General features: G+C 52.6%; 1 long non-coding RNA gene across 1 annotated transcript; it reads right to left on the bottom strand.

Moving 5' to 3' along the window:
* Nucleotides 1–2,907: 2,907 nt before the first annotated feature.
* On the bottom strand, nucleotides 2,908–4,910 carry LOC121834829. The gene is made up of 2 exons (XR_006077341.1): nucleotides 4,818–4,910; nucleotides 2,908–3,101 (listed from the first exon to the last, which is right to left on the bottom strand). It is a non-coding gene; the product is annotated as an uncharacterized LOC121834829 (long non-coding RNA).
* Between the last annotated feature and the right edge of the window lie 8,051 nt (nucleotides 4,911–12,961).

The raw sequence follows: 12,961 nt of genomic DNA, 5'->3' as shown, positions 1-12,961 counted from the left end.
CATACATTTCCGCGATTTGTATTAATAATAATATACTAAAATCGAGATATTAATACGAATTTTTTAGCTCTGATATAATTTGTTGCTTCTATATAACTTCAAACACGGAAACAAGTATGACAATCAAAAGTGTGCTAATTATTATCACTGATGTCAATTGTACCATTTGCAATTTCCAAGTTATAAAACAAAAGCAGTCTAAAACAAACATTCTATAGCCAATGTGAGAAATGATGGTGCTGTCAAAGTCGCGACTTTTGACAATCGTCAGAACTTCCAAGGTCACCGCCAATATCCGTCCACATCAAATGCCCCCCCCCCCCCCCTCTAAAAAAAAAAAAAAAACGAAAAAAAATTTTAATTATTAAAATTTTTTATAACATTTTGTTACTTTCATTTTTATGCGCCGTCGATTTGCCAGTCTCAGCCTTTTCAGTTCGAAGGAACGCCTACCTGCTTGCACTTCTGCTCACTGCAGCACGTTGCGTTGGCGTAGGAAGCCGGTGAAACAGTAGTGAGTTTCAGTATTGCGTGTACGAGCAAACGCAAGCACTGTGTTTGCGTTAGCTATGCGTGTTCCACACTGGGTGTGCGCGGAGCCCAAAATGATATCCTTGGATTGGCGCATGGCGAAGACGCACATGCGCAGCGTGGAGCACGCAACTGTAACGCAAACACACAGGTCTTGCGTTTGCTTTTATACGCACTACTAAAAACTCTCTAATATGTACGATCCCATAGCGGCTGCAGCACTACGTTGGGACAGCGAAGAGTGTTGTTTGCATTCGAAAATAAAATTTCGCGAGCCATGATCGTGTCCAGTTCCGCCGTGCAGTTCCGCCGTGCCCGCTGAGCAGGAGAATCGGAGGTCATGCCTTCACTAGAGCGCTTCCCGTTTCCGCCGCGGCGAGCTGGAGATGCGAATAGCATAGCGGGGGTGCCAAAACGATTACACAGCAACCTCTCCAAGTGAAACGTTGACTGTTTGCGCGTTTTTTTTTTCTTGACAGATGGCAGTTGAGGGTTTGTGTTTAAAACTTATACCGGTAGGAGGTGTTGCTATTATTGAATATTGTTATATTTTCCCAGTGATTTACTCGCACTTTACCATGTCATTTGTCAATTTTCATGCTTATAATATATGTCTGCTTCGAGTGGGTTTTACGAAGCAAAAAGGAAACTCAGATATAATTTTTTTCCCTTTTTGAGCGCACATACTGCGCTCAATATTAATAATCATATCAATAATATTTTATTCAGCTCAGAAAGAGTGGCGCCACCACACAAGGCGAAAGGCGAGGAGCCCATACCACGAGGTCTGGGGTGCCGCAGTTACATGAGCAACAAAGGAAAATACTTACAAAGAAAAAAGAAAGACGTTTACAATTCTCTGTAATGCCGAATTAGAGCGCAGCTCTTGAGGAGCAGGGAAGGGTACGGAGAAAAGGGTACGCCCTTCCTCCTCCTTCGTGCCCTCTCCTCCGCTCCTCCAGTCCATCCCTAGCTCCCTCTCCCCTCGTGATGTCACTCGTGAAGGTCGGGACCCTAGTGACGTCACACGTAACGTCACGTGCGACGTCATGATAGGAAACGTCCCATAATGCAACACGCGGTTACGCCGAAGGCGACGGCGACGCCGCTCAAGCTGGAAACGAGCGCCTAAGAGCTGCGTTGTAAACACACACTCGCACACACACACATACACACACGCACACGCACACAGAGGCAAGCACAACAACAATAACGACAACAAACATACAATGAACAAGACAACACTCGGATGCGTGCCGCTGCTGCAAGCGCGGTATATTGCCTCCCTGCTGTTGGGTTTTTGTATCTTCTCTCTCCTTCAGCCCCGCGTTCATCTCTGATTGCAGGGACCGCCACAGATTTACTGCCCTGATGACGAAGGTGTTCCGGTGCCAGTCAGTGAGGGCAAAGTGTGGTTGAAGGCCACCTTTTTGATTCAGCCGCAGCTGCCGAGCGAGAGGAACCTCGGAGGCCCAGAGGCTCCCCAGCTTCCTCTCGCTCGGCAGCTGCTGTTGCCAAGACTAAGCAGGCAGTACTAGTCAAGTCGCCAAGAGCCGGATCGACGAGATTTTCCTGCGCAAGGCTATGGCATGTCTTTGTACAGCACTCAAGGTGCGGTGTATAGGTGCCTCAGCGTTTTTGAACCGGCTCCTCTTGAAATACGGGTAACCAACCCCGGCATCCTTCGAGATCGGGAGGTCACTTCAGCAATGTGGGTGCCCAAACTGAGGCGAGAGTCCATTGGTGCTGATCGTACTAGCGATGTTCACTGCCCTGAAGTTGTAGCAGGGGAGTGCGGAACGCTGCTGCCTGGATGAGGATATCTGCATCGCAGTTCACTTGGCAATGTTCAGCGGAAGTCTGTTTTTGCCTGACTATAGCGACAACCTTGTCCAGTTCCGCTTGGAAGTTGGTGGTCGAGGGGGCGACAGGTTGGCCGCACGAGGGTGAGGTCGTCGGCATACAGACGGGGCGTGCAGCCCAAGTCCCGGGTGATGTCATCCATAAGGATGTTAAAGAGGGTAAAGGAAGTGTCAGGCTCACGGGCTCCCAAGTCGATCTCATCTCATAACTGCGATTGTCTTTCGAGCAATGCGAAGTGCCTCTGGAAGGATGATCACCTATTTCATAGATACGATAAAACAGAATACGATAAAATGACTTTCACCGTATCCTTGCAATGAAGATAATTCTTTATATAGAAAGGTAAACAAACGGCTTAAAAATGATTTTTTTAGGCTCGATTTTATGATGCAAAATGAATGCACAAATTGTGTTGGATACGCTTTCAAATTTCGTAGACGCGGTTCGGATGCGGATACCAAGTTTGCGGGTGATCAAACTGCTATCCGCACAGGGCTCTACACTCATGGACTATAGGTTTGAGCAATGCATCCTTTTATTGCCTTCTGATAAGGCACCGCTGTATACTTTCAAGCATCTGCTTGTGCATCCGGTTGGCAAGACGGATGTGCCTTTTTGACGAGCGGGTGAGCTTCGAGGGCGGCGCAGATCCGAACCAGGATCGGGAAAGGGCTGACGTCGATGCCCCAGCGCTGAGCGTTGCCCATCTGCGGGCAGAAGCGAGACACCCGTCAAAGCATAAGACAACTCTCGTACGTCACTCCGCCGTGGCGGCGCTGCTGTCAGCACTGCGCATGCGCATCACGCGAATGTGGTTTCTGAAAACGCGCAAAGCCCACACTCGGAAAAACGCCAACTTGCTTGTAAGCAGCGTATCGGTCTATAGGGAGAATTCACTGGCGGCCATAGCTGTGTGCGCAAATGCTGAGCGCGTGCTGATGGCGAGCTTTCACAGTTCCTTCGCAACGTGCATTCCGCACCATCAAGAGTGCCGGTCTTAGGAGCCTATTGATGTAAGCTCGTTCTGAGCATGCGCTCTAAACAGCACCCACGAATATGGCGTCCAGTGAATACTGCCTATAGGGCGGTTCCACGAAACGCTTTTTTTCTTTCCGGTAAGCCGCGTTCCGCCATTTTGGTGAACAGCGTCCCCCACTTTCGTCATTTTGTTAAACGCCGAGTTTTTGGCGTTGTTTTTAGTGAAACGTTGAAGCATGTCCAGTGGCTCTGTCGGTGACAGAACTCGGTAAGTATACGATCGGGGACGGGTTGCATACACCCATGTTTTCTTTCGGATTCGCCCGCGCTCAGGATCGGAGCCTTTACGGCCGCCGGCGGGTCGACTTCTCGATCGCCGGCTCGTCTTAAAGAACGGTATGTATAAAATTCGAGTACTAGGCGATGCTCTTTTGTGTCGCCGAACTACTACTCCGGCAGACGGAGTCGACCATGAACAAAAGAAACTTAAAGGAGCTGGAATGCAACACTGCCTCCGGGCATAGAAAGACATACGGCAATAGTTCATCAACATATATATAGCGCCCGGCGAGATCTCGAGTCGGAGATACGTCACGTGGAACCACCCTATAGCATCAGCAAGGGGTGGTTTCAACTCCTCACTTTCGCAGAGCCTTCAGACGGACAAACTCGCACAAAAGACGTTCCTCGTTTACTCCCTAACATATTGGTCTGAGGTTTAATTTAATGGCAGCTTTTTATTTGCCTCGCTTAGTAGGTCAACGTGTGGGCTTGAGACATATATGCACTGATGTCGCATGAACTGCTATTGCTGTTGTCTCGTTGATGAGCGCACTCCTACTTGTCCTTGCCGAGAAAAACAAACTTGAACCATCAAGTTTGTTTCCATCGTCAAAGACAGGATTGACCCCCCAGTAAGCTTGTTTGTGCAAGGACTTTCACAAACCAAAAAGCATTCCCGCACAAAAAAAAAAAAAAAAGAAATCGACAGAGACATTTAAGATTGTTTATGTGTAGGAATGCCAAAGGGCCATTCCTACAAGCGCGCGCCACGTCTTCATGGCTTTCGTGGCGAAGCATCTGCGTTGCTGTGCTTTTCTTTGTGTTTTGTTCCTGAGGCGCGTGCTTCATGACGTATTGTTGTGACCATCTTTCGGGCACAACGCCGCCTCTTTTTCGCCTAATGTGACAAGTAAGACTTTCGCCTTAATAATGATTTCTTGACGATGCTTAATCAGCTTAATACAGCGGAGGTAAAGCACAGCAGAGCCGCAAGGCTCGGATTTAACAAATCAAGATTAGGAAAAAATGGAAAACAGCTCCAACCGGTAGCCACCATGGAACACTATATGATGTCACACGGAGGGGGCAGTGATATCATGAACGCGCGCGCGAGAGAATGAATTATAGATTTTCGGCATGTGCAAAAAGGACGAGGGCCTCACCTGGGGGAGCAGACATGCGTCTGCGAGGGTGATCTCGTCGCCGACGCAGTACTTGCCAGCCGTCTCGGTCACGATGGCTTCCAGGGCTGTGGAAGACGCGCTCATTGCCTCTCCTCCACCCTCACTTCACGGAAGGAATTTGCGAGCTTTTCCGTTTGTGCCCCGATCCAAACCAACGCGTTTTTGTGCGCGCGTAGGCCGTGCGGCTACCGGAAATTGGTGTATTTCGTGACGTCGCGCTGATTCCTCGCGCCTTCAAGGCGCGCATAAGAAAGTTGGATGATTTCAACTTTTTCCGAATGCGCACGAAAACGCGCTGTGACGTAGAAGGGCGCTCCTCTCCCGGCCAATCGGTGGCAGGAACTAGTTCCGGTTCCGCGTTTCTTCGCCATCTGGCGCAGATGCCCTCCGCTCACCCGACCCGACCCGACACGACCCGACCCGACCCCAACCCAACCCAACCCAACCCAACCCAACCGAACCGAACCGAACCCAACCCAACCCAACCCAACCCAACCTAACCTAACCTAACCCAACCCAGCCCAACCCAACCCAACCCAACTTAACCTAACTTAACCAACGCGCATAGTCGCGACTCAGAAAGCGCACCGGAAACAGCAAGAACGTCACGAAATACGCAATTTCTGGGAAGCGCACCGCCTACGCACGCACAAAAACGCGTTGGTTTGGATCGCGCTGACTGCGGGATCTAAACCAACCGTCTGCGGCTGCCGGGAACTCAAGGTACAACCGGTTCCAGCTAGGGATGCCACGAACCTCCCGGAGGTCGAGTTCGAAAGGTTTCGAAAATTTTGCACCTCGCTAAGGTCGAATTTGAAAAGTTCGCAACTTTAGAACCCCGCTGAGGTTTGATTTCGAACAATTCGAAAATGTCAAGATTTCTTAAATATTTCAATTTTTTATTTACGTGTCGTTCGAGAAATTCAAGCTTTTCGAATTTATTTAACATTCAAGTCCGACAAATTCGAAAATTTCAGTTTTTTTTAAGTTCAAGTTTGAAAAGTTAGGAAGTTTCGATTTTAAGTTTAGAAGTCTTTAAATTTTACGGAGAAAATGAAATTCCACAGTTTCAAGATGAGTTTTCGTGAATTCACCTTAAAAATTCGCGATATGTGCTACAAATTTTACTGAAAACTTTGCCCATTTCTTTAATGCCGTGAATATACTCCTTCCTTCTCAATGCTGTTGTACTGACGGGTACTACCTGTTGTGGGCACCCTGGCGGCTCCCAAGCCAAGTTGCCCGACTGCGAGGCTCAAGCCGAACTTTTCCCGCGTGGCGGCGACGTCACGCCAGCCACGCGCACATCGGATGCGCCGCCTTGATAAGAGAGATCAGAGGCGGCGCACGGGGAGTCGCTGTCTGGACTCCGGCAGCGCCGGTAGCAATGTTAATCGTCTTGTCCATGTCCAATTAAATGTAGTTTCTTGTTGTTGAAACCGTTGGCTCCGTGTTATTCCTCCGGGTCGGGTATGCAGCAAGGCAAACCGACCACAATGGCGCCCAACCGTGGTATGCTACCCACTCGCAGGAATTTCACGGGGCTTGGTTTCTTCTTTCGGTAAGCCTTTTTCATATTCCCCCCCGTGTTTCCTATCGTTGTTTCGTGCTTCCGTCACGTTTACGTTTGTTGTATTGGCGTGTTTGTGACCGTGTCTTTGTGAACGCGGCAATCGTTTTGCGCGCTTGTGTTGGGTTTTTGGGGGCGTTTCTTTTTTTGTGCTCGCAGGCATGCTCACGCGGGAGCAGGAAGCCGCGATGGCCGCAGCAGCACAAATGAACCTGCTCACGAAGGTCACGGAGATGTGCGACTCCGTGATGCAGCGCCTGGCCCACACGCCTGGCCAGCAGGAAACCCCGCCGCGAGAGCCCAGACCACACTTGACTGTTCCGGTCTACATGGGGTACGACGACGTCAAGTCCGTGGCAGACTTCCTGGGCGAGCTGCAGACGTACCACCTTGCCTCCGGTGCCTCGGAAGCCTTCATCGTGGACCGGATTGTCCCGCTGGCGTTGCAAGCCAGCGCCAGGTGCTGGTTGGGGTCACAGGCCCCCTTCGCCAGCCTGGCGGACTTCCAGACAAGGCTTCGCGAAGAGTTCCTGCCTGCAGGCTACGCGACGCAGATTCTCCGAGAGCTCGAGGCAAGGACGCAGCACCCGGATGAAAGTCTGGTCCGGTACGTTCGGGTCATGCAAGAGCTCTTCAAGAGGGCGGACCCGAAGTCACCGGAGTCGGACAGAGTAGCTCGGGTCAGAAGACAGTGTCACCCCAGGTACCACGTCTACCTGATCAACCGCACCTTTGAGACCCTTGAAGAGCTAGCCCGGGGCGCCCGCCTCATCGAGGAAGCTCTTCATGCCGAGCGGAACTACGTGCCGCCGCCACCAGCCAAGTACGCGCTCGAGCCGGCATGCGCATGGCGGGGCCCCGAGGCCTCCACGCAAGTGGACTGTCCGAACGAGACCTCCCTTCCCCACCACGTCAACCAGGAGAGTTGGCGTGGCATGCATGGTGAACTCCCATGCGGGATAAGCGTGTGTTCGCCTAACTCTCCCCGAGAGGTCCCCGGAGGTCACAGCGAGGCCCGTGAGGGTTTCGGGCGGGGGTCGCCACGACAGGTGGGAGGTCGTTGGCCGTGCCCTATCGCAAGCTGGGGCCCAACGGAGATCACCACCCAAGCGAACCATCTTCATCAGTCTGCTCCTGCAAGTGCTGGCGAAAACTGGCACGGTGCGGTCGCAAACCCGCAGCCCAGCAGCATTGACCCCCGCCGCAACGGAACAAGCCCTCCCCACAACAGCCAGTCGCAAGCCTGGTGGAGGCCCTCCCATAGTGGTTCCTTATCCGATCACTGGAGGCGGTCCGACGGGCACCTCGGTGCCGGTGGCCTAAGCAGGCAACTGTCGTCGGACTGCTGCTACGAGTGCGAGCAGCCCGGCCATCACCGAAACCAGTGTCCAAGACTTCCGGACACTACAAACAAGAGGTGGCACGAGACGGCGGCAAAGGGCCGGAACCAGAACCAGGGAAACTACTACGGCCGGCGACGCTGAAACCAGACAGCCACTCGCCGACGGCCGTTGCAGTCCCTGGGAGCAGTGAGGCCGTGGCACAGATTCCATCGGTATGTCGAATCCAGCCCGAGCCTAATATCATTGAACCGCGCATGACGATTTCACTGCTCGATTTTTCCATTGCCGCACTTTTGGATTCCGGGGCCGCTATCTCGCTCATAGGGGATTTCGTTTTCGAACTCTGCAAAGCAAAAAAGATAAGCCTCCGGGAGTGCGAAACCCGTTTGCAGCTAGCTTCTGGTACAGCGATAACAGCTGGAGGAGCCGTGAGGCTGCAGATTCGGTTTAATGGAAAGAAGCGGCGTCAGCGATTTCTTTATATGCCAGGACTTGTGGTACCCGTGATCTTGGGCCGAGATTTCATTACAGGCGAAAGCATGACACTCGACTTTTCTGGTGGTGGATACCGGCTGGGACAACAACCGGAGCTGACTCCATTTACCAAAAGGGAGGACTGCATCCCTAACTCGACTACTGCAGCCCACTTCACCACGGTGCCAGACGTCTTGCCTGCCGGCGTTCGAGAATCGTTGCGAAAGTGCCCCGCAAGCAGCCAGCAGAAGCAGGAGCTGCAAGCCGTCCTGGAGTCTTTCTCACCGATGTTCACGGAAACACCTGGAAAGACTGACATTCTGCTGCACCGCATTGAAACCGGTGACGCGCCGCCTCGGAGGTGCAACCCTCGACCGATCAGCGTCCACAAAAGGGCACTCCTTGATGCGGCGCTCGAGGAAATGATCAACACCGGTTCAGTACGTGAGTCGAAGAGCCCCTGGGCATTCCCCGTTGTTCTCGCCCCGAAAAAAGACGGAACAGCCAGACTCTGTGTGGATTACAGGCGGCTTAACGATGTGTCCGTACGAGACAGCTACCCTTTCCCCAGCATTTCCTCCGTGATGTACGCGCTCGGTAACGCGACCGTGTTTACAACGCTGGATTGCAGTCGCGGGTTCCTTCAGATAGAGATTCACCCATCAGACGTTCCAAAAACGGCTTTCATCTGCCACAGAGGGTTGTTCGAGTTCACCCGACTGCCGTTTGGCTTGTCTAACTCTCCAGCCAGTTTTCAACGCCTGATGGATGTTGTACTTGGGAACTCGAAGTACGAATTTGCCATGGCATACATGGATGACGTGGTTGTTTTCTCGAGAACTATCGAAGAGCATGTCGAGCACCTTCGCATTGTACTTGAGCGAATGCGTAATGCTGGGCTCACGATTCATCCCGGAAAGGTTCAGTTAGCCACGCCCAAGATTAACCTCCTTGGATTCGTTGTGGATAACGGCACGCTCCGCCCCAACGAAGATAAGTTGCGCGCGCTAACGGAATACCCATACCCACATGACGTAAAGAGCCTACAAAGATACCTCGGAATGATTGCGTTCTACAGGGATTTCATTCCACACTGTTCCGAGATATCGCAACCGCTCAATCACCTCCTAAAAAAAGGCGTCAAGTGGTGTTGGGCCGAACAACAACAATGCGCATTCGCAGCCCTTTCAAAAGCCGTGACTGACAACGCTTGTTTACAGCTCCCAGACTTGAACAAGCCGTTCGTTCTGCAGACAGATGCAAGCGACTGTGGCCTGGGTGCTGTATTGCTGCAGGAGTATGGCGGTGTGCTTCGGCCAGTCGCTTTCACGAGCCACACGCTAACTTCAGCCGAGCGCAACTACAGTGTCGCAAAACGTGAATGTCTCGCCATTATTCATGCTTTGAAGCGCTTCGATATGTACCTAGATGGCGCAACGTTCCAGATTCAATCTGATCACTTAGCGCTATCATGGCTAAGGGGACTTAAGAATCCAGCTGGACGTCTTGCTCGTTGGGCGCTTACGCTACAACAGTACGACTACTCCATTGTGTACCGCCCGGGGTCAACTAACAAAGTTGCTGATGCGCTTTCTCGTGCTCCACTTCCTGAGGAACACTCGCAGGATACCCATGGCTTGGTGACCGTCGCGGCCACGACACGAGGATCCCCAGATTCACGGTGGGGTACATTGGTGAGCCGCGAGGAGCTTCGCAAGGCGCAGCTGGATGACGGACTCTGCCAACGCGTGTCCGCTTGGCTGGCAGAAAGAGGTCCAGTCGACCGCCCAAGTGACGAGGAGTTCGACTCCTACTTGATGAGCGACGACGGTCTCCTGCTGCGCTACATCCCCCAGGCCGACGACGATCCGGATGGCTCGGCATTCCGGACCGTGATACCCCGCAAGCTACGTAAGCTTTTCATCCGATACATGCATGACTCTGCCTTGGCAGGACACAGCAGTGGGAGCAAGACCTACGAAAAGTTATCCCAAATTGCTACCTGGCCAGGCATGAGGCAGGATGTGCTCCGATACGCTCGTAGCTGCTCGGTGTGCCAGAAGGCAAAACCACGTGGTGGCCAGCCCCCCGGTCTCATGCAACCAATCGCGAGTCAGAGCCCTTGGCAGATTTGTTGCTGTGACGTCATGGGCCCCTTCCCACGTAGTACCCGGGGCAATCAGTACTTGTTCGTGGTAACCGACCACTTCACGAAGTGGGTTGAGTTATTTCCATTGCGGAAGCTAGATTCGCAAAAAATCTGGGAGTGTCTACTCGAAACATTCGCTAGGTTTGGCTTTCCTGCACAGCTTGTAAGCGATAATGCCTCCTATTTCACGAGTAAGGTGTTTGTGGACGCATGCGCGGTACTGGGAATCAAACACAAAAGAACTTCCCCGTACCACCCGCAAGCAAACATCACGGAAAGGGTAAATCGAAACCTTAAGATGATGCTAGTGGCCTACACAGAGCGCCACAAGGACTGGGACGCGAAACTGCCCGAGCTGGCATTCGCGACCCGTACAACCACTAATCGGTCAACGGGTCTCACTCCTGCCCAATTAAATTTCGGCAAGGAGCTCGCATTCCCGCTTTCTAACAGCCTCCTTTCTACAGAGTCTGGAGGAAGGCCTCGCCCCTACGTGAAGTTCGCAGAGGACCTGCGAAAGCGCTTCTCCGATAACCTTCGAGAGGCCAGAGAAAATCTCGACGTCGCCCGGGTACAGCAGGCTGAACAGTACAACCGGGGGCGACGTGACTTGCAGTTCGAGGTGGGAGATTTTGTACTCCGGCGTACTCACCCACTGAGTGACGCCGCTCGAGGCTTCGCAGCCTCCCTCGCCAACAGGTGGGAAGGTCCGTTTCGCGTGCGTGAAAAGTGCTCGCCACTCACTTACAAACTAGTTAACTGTGAGTCTAGTGAGGAAACCGGACCTGTTCATGTCACCGACCTTAAACGATTTTTCCAAGCAGAAGACGAAGATTCCTCGCAGGACCGGAACGACACTGACGGCAGTCCCGTTCCGGAAACCCCCTTGTCTCCACCAAGGCGGCGGTATAACCTGCGACGTCGGTGACACCAAAGAGAGAGGAACTTTTTTTTTTGTCTCCTTGGCCTCTTTCGCATTTTGGGGGTAGTTTTCTACTTCCACGGATCTGCCCCTTTTTCAAGAGAGGGGGGAGAAGATTGTGTGCCCACCTCAGATCCGTTATTTCAAACTTTCTGGAAGGGGTCCGAAAATAACGTCAGGCTCAGCCCTCAACTGAGTCCCATGTCGTCTGCTTCCATGTTTTCTACGAAGCTGACTCATGGACAAAACCGTCGCCATACCCGCCATCTGAACGACACGGCGGCCGGTCTCATCGTGGACCGCGGCCACCCTCTACAGGACCACGGGCAAAGCAGCCACCTGGTGGAGCCCTGATCCCGAACAAGCGACAAGCTGGAGCTGACCGAGCCGCCGCGCTCGCCAGCAGCCGCCGCGCTCGTCCAGCAGGCGCCGGCCGGACTTAAACGTCAGTCCGCCCAACAGCGCCATCCACCCCCTGACGCCCACAGCGTCTCCGTCATCGACATGCCGGACGAAGCTTGAGGGGGGGGGAAGTGTGGGCACCCTGGCGGCTCCCAAGCCAAGTTGCCCGACTGCGAGGCTCAAGCCGAACTTTTCCCGCGTGGCGGCGACGTCACGCCAGCCACGCGCACATCGGATGCGCCGCCTTGATAAGAGAGATCAGAGGCGGCGCACGGGGAGTCGCTGTCTGGACTCCGGCAGCGCCGGTAGCAATGTTAATCGTCTTGTCCATGTCCAATTAAATGTAGTTTCTTGTTGTTGAAACCGTTGGCTCCGTGTTATTCCTCCGGGTCGGGTATGCAGCAAGGCAAACCGACCACACTGTATGACTCGTTATCTGTCACAACTTATGAAACAAGCGTTGGACTGGTTCAACGGATCATCAAAAAGCCCTGAGGCGGTCAGGCGAACGTGTACTTAGTACTTCTTTGCAAACTAGTAGCAATCTGATTAAACGTCGCCGAAACGCAATGCTGGCATAAGACAGCTAAATACACGGGACAGCGCACGCACATAAAGGCATCCAGGCTTCCCGAAAATTTTTAGTTGCTCTGGGCACTTACTTTCTGCGGGATGACCCGTGAGATGCGCAAAACACTGAACACAGGCACAGGACCCGACACAAGTCAATATTGAGGAAAATGCAAACAGACTAGGACACCACCTGGACCCCCTAATATACAGTCGATCAGGTCACGACCGGTTGTAACCGGGTTAACCATATTGCCGCTGCCTGGAACTTTTCTTCTTCGATGAATGGAGATATTGGCCACTCTAAAATGCAGCCAGTTAGTAACGATAATGAAGTAAGAGCGCCCCCGTTATTTGCTAAAACGTCATTCACTCATGAGATATGGACCCCTGGAGGTCAGTCATCCGAAAGAAACGCCCTGCCGTATTCATCCTGCTCAGCGTCTAATTTGCGTTTTGCCATTATTGGGCGAGCTGTTCACAACAGGGCGTCATGCGAGAAAGACAATTTCGATGGTGAGAAATGCTCTAATTACAAAAGCATGAGCGGCAGCACGTGCTCAGGAGATTACGTGTGAGGTCATTGAGCCGAGAAATCTCTTCCAACCTGTAAAGCCCTTCGTGATGTAAAACTGGGCCCAGTTTTGCCACGCCTCCTTCCCGAGCTTGGGGATGAGGCCCGGGCCCTGCAGC

Source organism: Ixodes scapularis, unplaced genomic scaffold, assembly GCF_016920785.2.
Source record: "Ixodes scapularis isolate PalLabHiFi unplaced genomic scaffold, ASM1692078v2 PGA_scaffold10__122_contigs__length_95168666, whole genome shotgun sequence".
Lineage (NCBI taxonomy): Eukaryota > Metazoa > Arthropoda > Arachnida > Ixodida > Ixodidae > Ixodes > Ixodes scapularis.
The sequence above is the reverse complement of the archived record's forward strand: the minus strand, read 5'-3'. Positions and strand labels throughout refer to the sequence as shown.